This window comes from Mirounga leonina, unplaced genomic scaffold (assembly GCF_011800145.1).
Source record: "Mirounga leonina isolate KUSES-001 unplaced genomic scaffold, KU_Mleo_1.0 Mir_53, whole genome shotgun sequence".
Taxonomy (NCBI): Eukaryota; Metazoa; Chordata; class Mammalia; order Carnivora; family Phocidae; genus Mirounga; species Mirounga leonina.
In genome coordinates, this window is record NW_023270807.1 from 43,534,833 (window position 1) to 43,551,143 (window position 16,311).

The window sequence follows — 16,311 nt, forward strand, 5'->3', positions numbered from 1 at the left end:
AGGGCCCTCAAGTACATGTGGTGTCAGGGGCAAGACCTAGAGGGTTAAAGGGACTTGCCCAAGTTCACACAGCTGGGGAGCAATAGATGGTGCATGTGGACTTGGTCCAGGAGTGTGTCATCTTTACCACATTGCTTGCAATCATTTTAAATTTAGAGTGCAAATTGTTAATTGTAGAATCAAGACAGAATAAAAACAAACTGATTTTCTGTCAGTTTGGTGACATTATATTTTGAAAGGGATTTTAGACCAAGCTGCTTTCCAACTTTACTTGATCACCACTTTCTTTTTTAGGCATATTCTGATTGCTATATAACTTAGGCCTAGGTTTCCCTCATTCATTTGGTAAAATAATTCTTTTACCTAAAGAGTAATCTGTATTTTTAATTTGGGTTTAGATCTGTAGTTGGAATGCTCATCAGCACTGGCTAATGATATCAACACTATGCTATAATATCACTAAATGAAGTTTCCTGCTAAAATATTTTATTAAGGTTCTGCTTTTGGGGGATTGATATGTACTTCCCTTGGTTTTCCTTTGTGGATCATTTCTTAAAGACACCTTTTCTCTGAAGGATCATACAAGAGCTGTAGGATCAGGAACCAGCTTTTCTTTTTTCACTCAAGAAAAATAAGCATACAGAAACTGAAACTGAAAAACTGAGTTTTTCACCCACTTTTGCTAAATCAAAGGGATTTTTAGAAACATTTTTATGGGTCAGTCCTAGGAAAGAAAACAATTCTCATTAATGGAGTTTCCTCTGTTTTAACTTATATACTTATGGAATTAATTCTTATATTCTCATATTACTTTATTTACTCAGTCTTATGAATTCTAAATATTAAAGCAGATTATTAGATTTCTAATTAGCTTTTTTAACTGTTTTGCTTAATAACCTATCAAGGGCATATGAATATCAGTTAAATAATTCCTTCCTAGAGATTCATCATCTAACCTAAAAGCAAATACTTCTTTAGGCTGCCATCCTGTAAGAAGATTGATCATTTGTTGATTTATTGCCTCTTACAAGAGGATTTACTATTTATTATTTATTGCTTCGTAAATATTCTTGGTTCATATTGAGTGAATATATTAGCACTCCACCTTTGCCTCATAGGGGGCAAATATGTCCTTTCTTCTCATGCTCAGTGTGTTATGATGTCTTCACTTAATCGATGCTCAAAAAACTGCTCACAATCAGGTGGGCAGCTGAAGATATGTATTTAATTCATCATGTATTTTTTTCCTCAAGAAAATTAATCCCAATTCTTGAGTCACAGAAACCCTTGTGTTTAGAAAAAAATTATTATTGATTATATGTAAATGACATTGAATATTTTTCTGATTTTCCAAGTGATTTTTAACTAAACTAACACAATGAGCAAGGAAGAGAGAGATGCTTTTGCTCAAGAACAAATATCAGGGATAGATAGTAAACGTTCAGTGAATTTCAGCATAAAAACGTCACTCTTCTATTTTGCTAACATACCTCGAAGAACACGTACAAAATTGATTTTGAAATATAAGTTTTTAATGCTAGAAATAAAACTTGTATAAATAGAATTTGGTTACAAAGGTGACCCTAGAAAATAAAGTAATCTTCCTGTTGGTGTTTGGGCCCCCTGAGAGCCAACTGGACAATCCTGGTGACAATTGTGTGTCAGGTTCTGAAATAGTTAACCTCCCAAAGGTGTACATTTATCCCCAGGATAGATGTAAGTGCTCTTGATTGGATGAGTGTCATTAAAAAGAACTTGGAATAATTGTTACCCATACAGGAGTCACTGGAAAGAGCATGAGTTACCTGTTACTGAAAGTTCTTATGACTAATACTCCAGAATTCTTGCTTCTTTCCTCTTGATTTTTTTTCATGTCCTCATGATGCTGTGGCTGTTCTACCAGATATTAAGCACCCAGGTTTGGATTAGACCCAGTGTAGCCAATGAGAGGCAGAATCCTCTAGAGTTTGATGGTCTGACAGATGTGGGTTTGGTTACTGTTTCTGCTTTCCTGTCTATGTGAAGTTGGAAAATCCAGGTGTACATAACTTCCTTTCACTATATTGCTTCTAACCAGAATGGTAAGACAATTACAGGGACTGGAACGGCAGACAGCATTTTCAGAACATATTAAAAATATGAGTTTTTTTTTAATGGAAAGGACTCTTTATATCAATAACCACTGGTCTTGTGATCTTGCCAAATTATCTAAGAAGACAGTTTTTGAAGATGTTCTTACTGAAAGTATGCTAGCAGTGGCAAAGACTTCTAGATCATCAACAAAAGCTTCTCTTCCTTTTCCAGGGCATATACTTCCAGATGACACTTCCCAAACTGTCTTATACTAAAGTGTAGCCAGGTGACTGAGTTTTAGTCCAAGGAAGAAATAGCAGTGATACATAGCATTGCTGAGCTTGGTGCATAAAATACCTTCTCATGATAGATTCTCTATGCTCTTTTCCTTCACAGGAACTGATGCAGAGGAGTATGGCAACATTGGAAGTTGTGTGTTAAAGCTGGCGGAGCCACAATATGGAAGGAGCCTAGGACCCAGAGGTGAGCCCCAGTTAATCGGGAATACTCATTTTGACTGTACATGAATGAGAAATAAGTGTACAAGCCATTATAAGCTTTGTTGTTGTTTTTTTAATAGTAGTGAATATTACCTTAACTAATATTCTGTATAATTAATATCTCCTATAGAATTTATTTTCTTTTATAATTTATTACATGTTAATATTAGAAGTTCTGCTTGTCAATTTTCAGTGATGTCATTGCAAATGAGTGAAACAGTTCACATTGAATAACTATGTTTATCCGTTTGACCATATCATCACTATACTTATTTTTACTGTTTTCTGTCATCCCTGAATTTACAAAAATACACAAGAAGCTTGTCCAATGTCAGTTTTTCTTTCACTGAGGCTATGGATCCCCCCATCCTCACCTTGACACTGGAATTCTGCCTAAAATGAAACAGCAACAGAACAGAGGTCAAGAACTTGGAAGGATTCATATGGAAGAAACCAGGTACAGCCTGATTTAATATCGATATTTCATGTGTTCAGAGAGTGAAGTTTCAGGCTACAAGATAACAGCCCATATTTTTATGCCCTTCCATCTGTGAAAAGCTGTTCCTCAAAGCACAGTATATGAACAACCTAGCAGCTTTTCATTTTAGGCACCATATTTTGAAAAAAAAAAAAAAGAGAGAGAGAGAGATCTTTTGATACATAACCAGATTCTAAGAACAATTGAAATCTATGGAGTTTTAGGGCCAGATTCATAAAGAATGCAGACTTGCCCCTAAAACATATTGCTAGAGAAAAGTACAGAACACAAATCTTTAAAACGTTGCCTGCTGCATATACAAAACAAAGGTTACACCATATATTATCTGCCAGTGAAGAAACAAATGTGTGCATTAAGAGATAGTAGAATAGAAGGAGCCACAGGAATAGAATAAAAATTTTAAAGGAGGGGTTTGGCAGAGGAGGGATGAATAGATGGAACATAAGATTTTTAAGGCCGTGAAAATACTCCGTATGATATTACAATGATGGATACGTGGCATTATAGATTTGTCCAAACCCATAGGCATAATACCAAGACTGAATCCTAATATAAGCTATGGACTTTTGGTGATTATGTGTCAATGTAGGCTTCATCACTTATAACAAAGGTACAACTCTGGTGGGGGAGACTGTTAATGGGGAGGCTATGCATGTGTGGGTGTAGGGAGTAGATGGGAAACTTCTATACCTTTTCTTAATTGAACCTAAAATTGCTCTTTAAAAAAGTCTTTAAAATTTTAAAGGAAAATCCAAGATGTAATGTATTAAAATTTACAGGGTGAGGTTTTGTTTAAAAAGTATGAATAATAATAATAATAATAATAATAATGCAGATAAACCCCATTAAATCAAGTCCCATTGTAAAACAGCAAAGCATAAAATAAGAGGGACCCATATTCTCATATTTCTAACAGAACTCCTGGAATAATGCAAAGCAATAGAAGAACCAGAGGTTTCTATCCCTATCTGTCTTCCTGTCACTCCTGTGGTATTGCGTACATCAGTACAAATCTTGGACCAGGGTTCTTAGGTACCATCCCAGGTTAGGGACTCATTAGGCAGGTACTTAGCTTCCCATTAAGGTATCCAAAAGTACCCATAAGCTATAAAACACTGGAGGACACTGTGGCAACAAAAAGACCAATTAGTCTGAGAATGGCTCTTTTTTAAAAGATTTTATTTATTTATTTGAGTGAGAGAGAGCATGAGCAGGGGGGAGGGACAGAGGGAGAAGGAGAAGCAGACTCCCTGCTGAGCAGGGAGCCCAATGCGGGCTCCATCCCAGGACCTTGGGATCCTGACCTGAGCTGAAGGTAGATGTTTAACCCACTGAGTCACCCGGGCGCCCCTGAGGATGGCTCTAATAGCGCCAAGCCCGAAGATGGGATTGTTGCCCCTTTTAGTATACTTTTGCGATCAAATTTTTCCTTGGGAAGACCTTTCTCTGGGAAATATTTAGGAGTCATAGGAGCAACTTTTCAGAAAAGTAGCACTTTTTTTGAGTCATATCTAAATCATAACAACATGAAAATTCCAACAAGAATACTTTTTTAAGTGAACCATCTTTCTCCCAAAGATGATTCTATCACATGTCTTCTGTCAAATCTCTCAGTGTAGGAATTGTAAGCTACTTAAACATGTCATTCAGGTGAATCATGGAATGTACTTTTTTAAAAAAAAGATATATCTCTGAGATGGTTTTTTGAGTAGCCTTTCATTCATTCATTTCACTTCAACTAAACACCTGCTATGTTCTAGGCCCTAGCTACTGTAAAGCCTCAAGGAATAAATAAACAAAAAACAAGCAAACAAATAAATAACCAAAGCATCTAACAGTTATTAGATGTTTTTAAAATGAAGTGTCGAATGTCCATCATTTCGCTTCATCCTCCCAATAAGCCTACAAAGGAGGTACTAGTAGGATCCTTATTTTCCAGATGAGCAAACAGGTTTAGAGTTGCTAAGTAGCCCAGCCAAGCTGGGAGAGGGCTCTTAAGAGCCCAGGTTTGTTCTACCCTAGCGTGTGTGCTCTCAATCTCCAAACAATAATGTCTCCCACGGACTCTACTCTGGGATACTATTGTATACTCTATTGATGGGGATACATGTGCAAGCAAGTAATCTTAACACATCATGAATACACAATGTGATACCGGAGCATAGCAGGGAAAGAGAATAAATGTGCACTGTGGAAGTGGGAAAAAGAAGTGCAATGACATGGGAGTTGCGGGATGGAGAATCAGGGACAGACATTGCAAGCAGAGGGGAACTGTGTTCAAACCCAAAAAGGCATGAGATGGTTGAGCATGAAGGAGATTCTCAGCATGACAGTTAGGCTGAGTAGGTAGAGTCCAGATTATTAAGAATTCTAATTGTACCGATAAGCACTGGGTGATGTATGGAATTGTTGAATCATTATATTGTACTCCTGAAACTAATAGAACACTGTATGTTAACTATACTGGAATTGAAATTAAAAAAAAAAAAAAAAGAATTCTAAATGCATAACATGTTGAAACGGTCCTTAAGCAGAAATAATAGGTGGATGCCCTCCCTCACCCCGCCAACCATCCCCACCCGCAAACTTTTTGTACTGCAGGAAATGGACAGAAGGGGGCAGTGCTGAGGGGTGCGCAGAATGATGACTTTGTACTTTCATTTTTTGTTTTCACTTCTGAGGACTTTATTTCAGACAAAAGAGTAAGGTTTATGTCTTGTAGAAGGAGGCATATATACATAAATCCTAATGACATCTTCCATGGCTTCCATGGGATACTAGGAGCTAGTTGCTATGTTGGAAACTTTGCATATATTATTTTATTAATCCTCAAAAAGATTTTTGAAATGATGCTGCATTTGCATTCCACTGGTAGATATTGGTGAGACAAGTCTCCATTTCATTGGTGGGAAAATGGAGGCTCTGAGAGTTTAAAAGACTTGCCCAAGGTAATACGACTATATGTAGCAAAAAAAAAAAAGGAGCTCCAGTTATATTCTGAGCAAGGAAAATAGAGTTAGATGATATTTGCAACCTTCCAAAAGGCTTCACTGAGATGTGTAAGTTATGGCATGTCTGTTTTTTAGAAAGTCTCAGTACTTCTGTAATCACACTTAATATTTGGAAAATGTTGGTCAGGATAGATTTTCAGCCTTCTCGTTAGAAAAAAAATAATTTTGTAATTAGAGTATGAGCTCTAAGGGAAAATAGCACGGGCAAACACAGAACAACTCTCTTGGATTAACAGCAATTTACATAGCAAATCTAAAGAGATTGTCCAGTACTATCAGATAAACACTTTTTAAATATTGATGTCTGGAAATGTACGCTGACTGCTTGCCATTCTCTGCAGTGGGAGTTCAGGCAGCATCCAGCCAAGCTAAAATAGATTTTATAAAATCAAATTGGGGTTGTTGTTTTTTTTTTTTTTTTTTTTTTTTTGGTATTTGCCCTCACTGTAGCACCATTTCTCATATACTTGAGGCTGACTTAAGCTTGGGAAATTTGCCAATCAATTGTTCAGACTTCTTTCTTTATTTTATAACCCATAGGATACTATTGACCAACACAGGAAAACATCTGTTATAAAGAAAGCCAAAAGCTACTAAGAACTTAATAATAGATGGTCACCTTGTCCTTTTTTTTGTAGGCACTCCAGAGTAGGATATTAAATTCAGTCAACCCAGTTATCTTTAATTAATTACATTCTTCTATAGGTTGATGCCTCACTTTGTCCAACTTTTTATAAGGTAAATAGGATAATTTGCCCTACGATTCCAGCATTTGGAGTAGAGCTGGGGAGGGAGTTAGCAGATACAGCACCACTCTTTTTTACTCCTTAGCAGAGGGTTGAAGTTCAGCCAAAGGTCTTGTATAATAGGAGTTTTTAGAGGATATTTAGTGAGGTCCCCATTGGAACATTATCTATATCGCAAACAACCGTATATCATTTGGTAATCACGGGCAAGTTTCAGCTTGGGAAAGACCTCATGTTGATTAGCTTTATGTAAAATGGAGAGGTCCCAATTTTGAGAATGCCAATATACTTTTAGCCTATCAAATCCTTCATGTCAGGCAGGATTATCTAGTGGAGGAGTAGAGGTAGGAGAAAGGGAAAGAAGCTCTCAAGCCATGCCTGGACACCAGGAGGTTTTCACACACCCTTCTTGGCCAGGATATCAAACGAGGTGTTCCATGGCTTCCAACGTCTCTTAAAGCTTTAACACACTCTTCGCTTAAGCTGTCATTTGCTCTCACTTGAAAGCAGGACTTCAGCCGTCCAACCTGCATGGCCGGGAGCGAGAGCTCCCAGCAGAGCTACCTGCTGCTGCTGTCATGAAATCCCCCTGGTCCTTATATTCGGGGGCAGCCAGGACTGCTCCTGTACAGCCAATGGGAGCACGGGAGGCAGTCACATGTTCTGCTAGCCAGAGAGCACTTGGACCATCAGCCAGCCCTCCAAGCGGGGCTGTAACTCTCCATTTCGATTTTTTTAGTTCTTGTAGTAGATCCTCCTTGTCCTGCTAATCCATTGGCTTTCAAACTTTTGGGGACACAAACCCATAGTAAAAACCAAATTACATTTGATACATACCTACACACAAACATAAAACTTACACAAAAATTTCATTAATAAAAGTTAGGTAGGAATGCAGACAACAGTCTTAACCACAATTTTATTGTAAATCTGCATATCATTAGCAGAGGAATGTACATTGACAGGTAGCTTTGCCCAATGGGAATGCATCAATATTGAAAAGAAAGTGTTTTGGAGAGAGAAACACTGAGGAACACACGAGGAAACTGGATCCCAGTTCAACTCAGATTCGAATGACATCCACCATGGAGAAGCAAATGCTCAGAAACAATACTTTCTGGAGGGGTTGCCTCAAGAGTTCAATCATTAAAACAAACTTCATTTTACCAATGGCTCTTGAGGCATAGAAAACAGGAGGAATAAAGGCTTGCTGGAATTTCATCAAGTTACCATCTGACCTCTCTGGTGCTATCTCAGTATCTCAGTATAACAAGAAGAAGAGAGAGGAACAGAAAACATTCACACAGATCCTGCTGGAAGGATGCTGACCCAGCTAGAAGACTGATTCACTGGGAGCTCAAATAGCCGACACAGGACGGTATGCTAAAATAAATCTCTGTGGGGAAATGGAACTTGGCTATCTGATGCATTTACAGTGTACAATTCTGTCTCTGTTGGAAGAAATTCATAAAACTCCATTACACGGCTCAGAAATAAGGATCTGCTTTAGCTTAAATCTTAGACAATATCAGTAACATGGAGAGTATTAAAGAATGTTTACCTTCTAAAAATAAATGGGTTACTCGAAACTAAATTCAAACGCCTGAAACAATATGAAAAAACTCAAATTTTGTAGTAATAAAAACTTTAATTTCTAATAACAGCTAGCAGCTATTCCCCAGCTTAATAGGATTATTATTATTATCATGAATGGCCAGTTTGAGTGGAGATTCAGGGACATGGATATTCATGCTTATCTTGCTGATTTATGGGTGAGCTGAGGACCTGTATCTAAATAAAAATGTTTATTCCCATCCTTGTAGCATTTCAGCTTCTAGGAATGTATTTAATCCAAGCATAAACCCATAAATGTGCTCAAACATTGATCTATAAGGATGTTTCTTGCAGCATGGCTTATAATAGAAATAGTACCCAAAAAACAAAAAACCCCCACAAATTTCACTTAGGAAGGGGCTTATTTGGCATACCCTCACACGTTTACCTGGTGGATCCCAGTCCATTGTGTCCACCTTAGCTCTGAGGTGCTCCCCACCATCACCTCTTACCTGAACTACTGACACACACCCTAACTGGTCTTGGGGCTTCCACAGTTGTCCTCCTCCAACACATTCTTCAATAGCAGCAACACTGATCTTAAACCATAAATCAGATCATGTCATTTCACTGCTTAAAACTGTTTTGGGGCTTTCTGTTGTGCTTAAAATAAAATCTAAATTTGTACCATGGGTTCAAAGTTCCTGCATGAAATGGTCCAATCTGTTCTCACTTGTGTATGTGCATTCATTGTCATTTGGTTTTCATTTTATATTGAAATATAACTTACAGTAAATGCACATATAGGAGTGTAGAACTTGATGAATTCTGACCAATGTAGTCACCCATATCACACACACCTGTATCACGATATAAAACATTTCTACTACCCCAGAAAAATACCTTTCTCAGTTAACCCCTGCCCTACTCCCTAAGGGACTGTTATCACAATTTCTATCATGATAGACAAATTTTGCCTGTCCTAGAATTTTCTATAAATAGAAGTGTATGATATTATCTCTTTTGTGTCTGGTTTCTCTCAAGCCATATAATGATTTTGAGATTCTCTATGTTGTTTGTTCCAGGAGCCCATTCTTTTTTATTGCTGAGTAGTATTTCATTGTATACCCCAAGGTGTTAATCTCCTGGCTACCTTTGACCATATTTTATGATACTCTTGTCTGTACTCATTCATCTCCAGCCAGTCTGTACTCATTCATCTCCACCCATGCTGATCTTTGATTGGTCCCTTGAACAAGCTTCTTTTGCATCTTTAGGGTCTTTGCATTGAGCTTTCCTTTTGCATAGAATGTTCTTCCCTCATTCTTGGCATGGCTGATTTCTTCTCATTTCAGATCTCAACTAAAATTCCACCTTCCCAGAGAGGTATTCTCTGGCTGGCCTATATAAAGCACCCCCATGTAAGTTTTCTCTATTATTCCTTTCTTTCTGGTATAACCATTGATCATGATTTGCAATTGTTTTATTTATTTTCCCATTCACTAGTTCTATGTCTTCCCTTCCAGAATTTAAGCTCTCTAAAAGCAGATACAAGTCTCTTGTTCATGTATCTGGCATATGGAAAGCATTCAATAAATTTTGGGTAAGACCAACTTGATTCAAATAAATATTAATTATTTAAATTTGAATTATTATTTCAATAGCTGTTATAATACCCTTGAGGAAAAATATATGTTATAGAAAATTTAGGTTAGAAGGCAGTTCAAGTGGTAAGTTACATAACAGTATGCATGGTATAAACTCATTTTGGGAAAAGTAAAAAGTATGTGTCTGTGTATAATTAAAATATTTTCTCTCTCTAAAAAAAATAAATAAATCTTAAAAAGAAAAAAAGGGCACCCTGGGTGGCTCAGTCGGTTGAGTGACGGACTCTTGGTTTTGGCTCAGGTCATGATCTTGGGGTCCTGAGAGTGAGCCCCGCGTAGGGCTTTGTGCTCAGCAGAGAGTCTGCTTGAGATTCTCTCTCTCCTTCTCCCTCTGCCCCTCCCCCACACTAGAGCACACACACTCTCTCTCTCTCAAATAAATAAATAAACAATCTTTAAAAAAAATACCGAGTGGTGTAATTTTTATCCTCTTCATCACACTTTTTATATTTTTCAAAGTCTATGCAATGAATATTAATGATTTTAATACTTGCAATAAACAATTTATCTTTAATCAGCTGCCTTCATCTCTAGTTCAGTGCCCTTTTGACCCCTGTGTCTTCCTTTGCCCCGATTGCATTAGGCAGCCACAGGCTGAGTCCAGACCAGAGGGAGTTCATTCTGAGTGTTTTCTGAGAGTATGGGGTGGCCTTTTCAGAATCAGAGAAGTCAGAGAGCAGCTCCAAGTAAAATATTTTCTTCTGTCTAGTGAAGGGGGTCACCAAACATTTTATGGAAAAGACCAGAGAGTAGATATTTTAGGCTTTGTGAAACATTCAGTCCCTGTTGCAACAGGTCAATTTTGCCTTAGGGTGAAAATAGCCAGAGACAAAATGTAATCAAATGGGTGTGACTGTGTTCAAATAAAACTTTATTTACAAAAACAGCTAGATTTGGCCCAGAGGTCCTGGTTTGCTGACACCTGATCTAGTGTAACATCTCAAACTTTATTTCTTCATCTTTTCTAACTATCTAGCAGAGTCCAACCATTGGGTTGCACTATTTGCAGGCACTGTGCTCTGCTGAGCATGTTATTTAACGTCTCTAAGTTTTGGTTTTCATGCCTATAAAAACAAGGATAACACTAGTACTTATTTTTGATAATTAGATAAAATAATCTACCTAAAGCAACCAGCCCAGGGCCTGGCATATAGTAAGTGCTGGTTCTATTATTCTGTTTGCCCCCCATGTCCATTCTCAGTCCTGCTCTGCCCTGGACCTGCAGATGGCATCTCCCGACCCCTCTTGCTGCCTGGCCCCCAATTGAGTTTACCCCATAGCCCAATAGGAGGTACTGGCCAGAGACTGCAGGGCAGGAAGAAAGAGAGGGTTTGAGGTATTTCTTTCCCTCTGCCTCCTTATTTCAGCACTGCTTTTCTGCCAGCAGCTGGGTCTCTCCCCATGCATGGTTCCCATGGCCCCAGCTCTTTCTCAGTGAGCTCCAGCAACATTATTTCCTTCCCTTGATCTTTCAGACTTCCCACTATTGCTAGTCTCTGGATGCCTTCACATCCTTTGCTTATTCCCAACATTTAGATAAAAAGTACCTTCACTCAAGTGTCTTTATTTGAACCTTACAAGTGAATCTTCATTTGAACCAGTTCTATTCTCAGCTGACACCCTGATGAAAATACTGCTTTTTGTTAGGGACAAGGAGGGGAGTGTTAACAATGGCGATTACTGTGTCACTGTTACAATTATTGACTACTTCAAAACTTTTTTCAAGTCTAGGTCTTTGAATTTCCATTTTTCAGTATACTATCCATTGTCCTGCTTCTGTGTCTTCCCAGTATAACTTCTGCCAGCTAGCACTGTGATGTTTGGTACTTGGTTACTGAGACTAGGAGAAACCTTGAGAGATCGACTAATTTATTTTCTTGCTTCAAGGTATGAAACCTGCTTCAAGGACAGACAGGAATCTCCACTGCTATGCCTTTCATCCTCTTCATGTAGGGAGAATTAAAATACAGTAACATAAGCCCAAAAGTCAGTTTTCCAACAGTACGAAAATCACTCATCATGTAGAGTGGATGTATCAATTCTTGTGTCACTCTTCTTCCAAGTGATGGACAGGAATAGGGTATTGGACAAGGATAGGATAACAAATCATTGTTATTCAAGACTTTCTAGAGCTAGAAGTCCCTGACCACGTGTTTAGGGAAGTAGTCACAGGTCTATGGTGGCTAGCCTATCTATGGATTGGGCCCTGGTATAGAGGCTCTGTACTAGGATTATCCAATAGGCTTTTCCTTCTGCCTTGCTGAAACTGGGCTGACTACCATCATGGCTCCTTGGGGCTATTTATATTTGATTTCTCTTAATTAGCTCTAAATATTTTGAATTGGGTATATTACCATTGTGTTACTTCCATTTTTCAAAATAAGCCTAAGAGAAACTATATTTTCAATACTGGGCATTTAAATAACAGAGTATAGGACAGAGCTGAATTTGACTTTGACTTCAAATAATACTGTTGCCTATATCTGCAAACTGGCCAATAGGTGTTAAGAAAATCATTGTATTTTATCCTTTATAAAATGAAACTTTAGTGATCATGTACACACATACACGCACACACACGTTTATTTATTTTTAAGATTTTATTTATTTATTTGGCAGAGAGAGACACAGCAAGAGAGGGAACACAAGCAGGGGGAGTGGGAGAGGGAGAAGCAGGCTTCCCGCAGAGCAGGGAGCCCGATGCGGGGCTCGATCCCAGAACCCTGGGATCATGACCCGAGCCGAAGGCAGACGCTCAACGACTGAGCCACCCAGGCGCCCCCACACATATTTATTTTGTCAGCTGTGTTTTCTTGGAAAGGATTGTCCTCTACTCTGAGATACCTTCTACTTTTTTGGTGTTAAAATAATCTTTCTTTTATGAAGTTATAATAATGAGCATAATAGCCACATATGCCAGGCACTGTGCTAAGTGCTTTGTCTGCATGTAGCAGGTAATTCATCTGTAATTTTTAGGAGAAGCCATTGTAAAGAGACTAAAGATGAGGCACGGAGTGGTGAAGCGTTTTCTGCGAGTGTTGTTAAGTGGCTGATTTGGTTACAATCTAGATGGTGTGGCTCTAAAACCTAAACGGTATTGTTTTCTGATATTAGGCTGCAGTTGTTTTTTGTTAATGCTCTTACTTGGGAAAACGTACTTGTCTTGAAATCCCGAAGTCTAGGAGCCACTAGATTCTCCTCTCCGTTCACCATACCTGCTCCTGCATCGCACATAGCCCTGACAGAAGAGGATAGTGTGGGTGGGCTGGGGAAGCCGTGTCTGGACCACCACATTTCCCGAGGGGTCAGCACAAGGAAGGACTGCAAAGATAGGTGTAGGAACCGTAGGAACAAAAGGGCCAAAGAGACAGGCTTTGTGGCTTCCGTGACACCATGGTGGGATGTTATTACCCTGGGCTATCACCACCCCTATTGCAAAGAACACCACCATCACCATAAGAAAGCAAACCTTACTGAAGCAGCACATGCTGAGAAAATGTGGCCATGGTCCAGGAAGCTGTGAAGAAACCACACCCAGCTGAGAGCCCTCGCCCCAGCTGGAAAGTCTGGTTATTGTTTGGATCAGCTCGTAAGGTCCCTGTGGGACTCCTTTGCTCTTTCTGATGGTAGCTGTAGAGCACAGGCTCTGGGAAGGGGGGTCTCTCATGCTGTTACATCTCTCATCTACTATGGGGGCAATGTATTCTTGCCAGGTGTGATGTTGTGAGTATGAAAGGTTACGTTGTCTCAATTAGTCTGCGCGTGGCGCGTGCTCCAGGAGTTTACCCTAATAGAGGAAAGGTATTCTAAGTGAAGCTTTTCCTAGAGTTGGGGCTTGAGGGGAATTTGGAAGCCACCTCCTCCATCCTGCCAGAACAGAGAAGTACATCTACACTAAACCACAAATAAATGAACTAAAATCCAGGCAGAATGTTGGTTCTCTAGTTACATAGAAACATGAATCATCAGACCAAACAGTATAATACATAGCGTAGAAAATGCTGCTATTCAGTCATCATCCATATGGGTCACAAAAAGGGCAAATATATACATGAGCAAATGCCTACACTGTATGTATGTGAGGACAGCTCTTCGGTTTCCAGCTCTGCACTGTCACCTGGGAATGTGCATCCTTTTGTTCAAATCTAGCCATGCTCTTTTTATTGCCACACCAATAAAGCACTGCTCAGAGCTGTTCTTTGGTGTTTGCTTTTATTCCACACCAATAATGCAATGCTTGAAGTTGTTCTTTAATGGACCTTTATCATAATAGTAGCTGCCATTGACCGAGCTCCTTCTATGTACCAGCACCATTCCGAGGAATTGACACTCACTAACGTGTTTATTTATTATAACAACTCCATGGTGCAGAAACTGTATTCCCATTTTAAAAATAAAGAAATGAAGTTGAAAATTATAATTTCCCTAAGATCGTGAGGTCAGGACCACAGTTGGGATTTAAACTAAGCAGGTCTTGCTTAGATCCACTCTCTTTCCACTACACCAAGGCGCTCTCTTTTCAAGCAATTATTCTCTAATCTGTGTGAAATGATTGCACTTCTGCTGCTACCCAACAGGTCTGGAGATATCCTGCCACATCCCCACCCCACAAGTCCTGTTCGGCATACAGGCTGGGTCACAGGACCAAGCCTGGACTCTTGCTGCTCAGCAGATATTGGTTAAGATTCTAGATCCAAAGCCTTAGAGATCTGGTTCTGTCAGTTAGTGACAAGTTGGTGTTGGCAAAATCATTCTTATGATTGCTTAAAGAAATGAGTTGTCTCATTTCTCAACCATAGAGAAAGTTAGTTGATAGAACTTTGGTTTGAGAACAACTATGTCACATGGAAGGCATCTTGATTTTGATGCTTTGGTTTTGTGTCAGTTCCCTGTTGGGAAGGCTGATCTTCTGATAGTAGAGTTGGGCTCCAGATCTAAACCAAAGGGCAATTTGGGTATGGGATGAGTTTCAGTGAGTCAGGTTGATCTTGGTTTTCTTCCACAGCACAGATTTGTTTTTCTGAGATGGTCCATGCCTTTGGTCATACAGCAGATAATCTAGATAGTAGGCTTGAGAATTTTTGATAAGGCTGATGTCATGCTTAAATAAAAGATTTTACTTTAATTTGGAAATATAACCTAAAAGCCAACAGGGAACAAAATTGATAAAAGTTCCTATGCTCATGGAGTTTATGGCCTAGTGCAGGAAGATAGACAGTAAGCAAATAAGTAAAACACAGGGTATATCCAATGGTGCAAATACTATGAAGAAAAGAAAAGCAGGAAAAGGTGGTGAGGAGTAATAGGGTGGGAGGGATATTGCAATTTTTTTTAGGGTTATCAGGGAAGGCCTCACTGAGAGTGACCCTTGAACCAAGACATGCAAAAGCTGAAAGAGTAAGCCACGTGGATATTGAAAAAGTATTCCAGACAGAGAGAACAAAAATACCAAAGCCCAGAGAGGGTGCCTGGCATGTTGGAGAGTTGGCAGGATGGACAGGATGGATAAACTGGGCAATGAAAGAGCAATAGATCAGTGAGAGAGGCAATGGATATATGTGGCCTTGTGAGCCATGGTATAAACTTTGGCTTTTGCTTTGTGTTGAGAAAGACACCAAAGAGGTTTAAATAGAGAAAGCACTTGAATATTAACAGGATTCTCTGGCTGCTGTGTTGAGAATAGCTATTACTGGAAATAGAGGGCAATATTAGAGTATTAATTTTCTATGCTATGTAACAAATTACCACAAGGTTACTGGCTTAAAATAACATGTATTTATGATGTTATCTGTGAGTCATGAATGGGCAAGTTCAGCTGGGTCCTCTCTAGGCTTCAGTCAAGGTGGCAGCCAGGGCTGGGTTCTCATCTGGAGGCTCAACTGGGGAAGGGTCTATTTTCAAGCTCCCTCGGGTTGTTGACAGAATTCACTCTCCTGCAGTGGTAGGATTCATGTACCTGTCTTCTTCAAAGCCAGTCATGGAGGAAAAAAGGGGGAGTGAGCAAGGTAGAGAGGCAGACAGACTCTAGAGCAAGTCTATTAGCAGTATAGAGTCTTATATAACATAACATGATCACGGGAGTGACATCCCCTTACCTTGCCAAAATGCACTGGTCAGGAGCAAGTCACAGGCCCTGCCTATACTCGAGAGGAGATGACACAAAAGTGTGAATGCCAGCCAAGTGGGGGAGCACGGAAGCTACCTTACAGTCTGTCATCACAATTAAGAAAAACCAATTAGGAGGCTCTGCCAACAACCCAG

At 39.3% G+C, this 16,311-nt stretch overlaps 1 long non-coding RNA gene across 2 annotated transcripts in view; it reads left to right on the forward strand.

Annotated features, from left to right (window-relative positions):
- The window catches only part of LOC118001195, a 76,772-nt gene that overhangs the window by 42,003 nt on the left and 18,458 nt on the right, over positions 1-16,311 (forward strand). For both annotated transcript variants that reach the window (XR_004676641.1, XR_004676640.1), the window contains exons 3-4: positions 2,470-2,556; positions 2,909-3,030. This is a non-coding gene — a long non-coding RNA (uncharacterized LOC118001195). The remainder of the gene's footprint in view (positions 1-2,469; positions 2,557-2,908; positions 3,031-16,311) is intronic.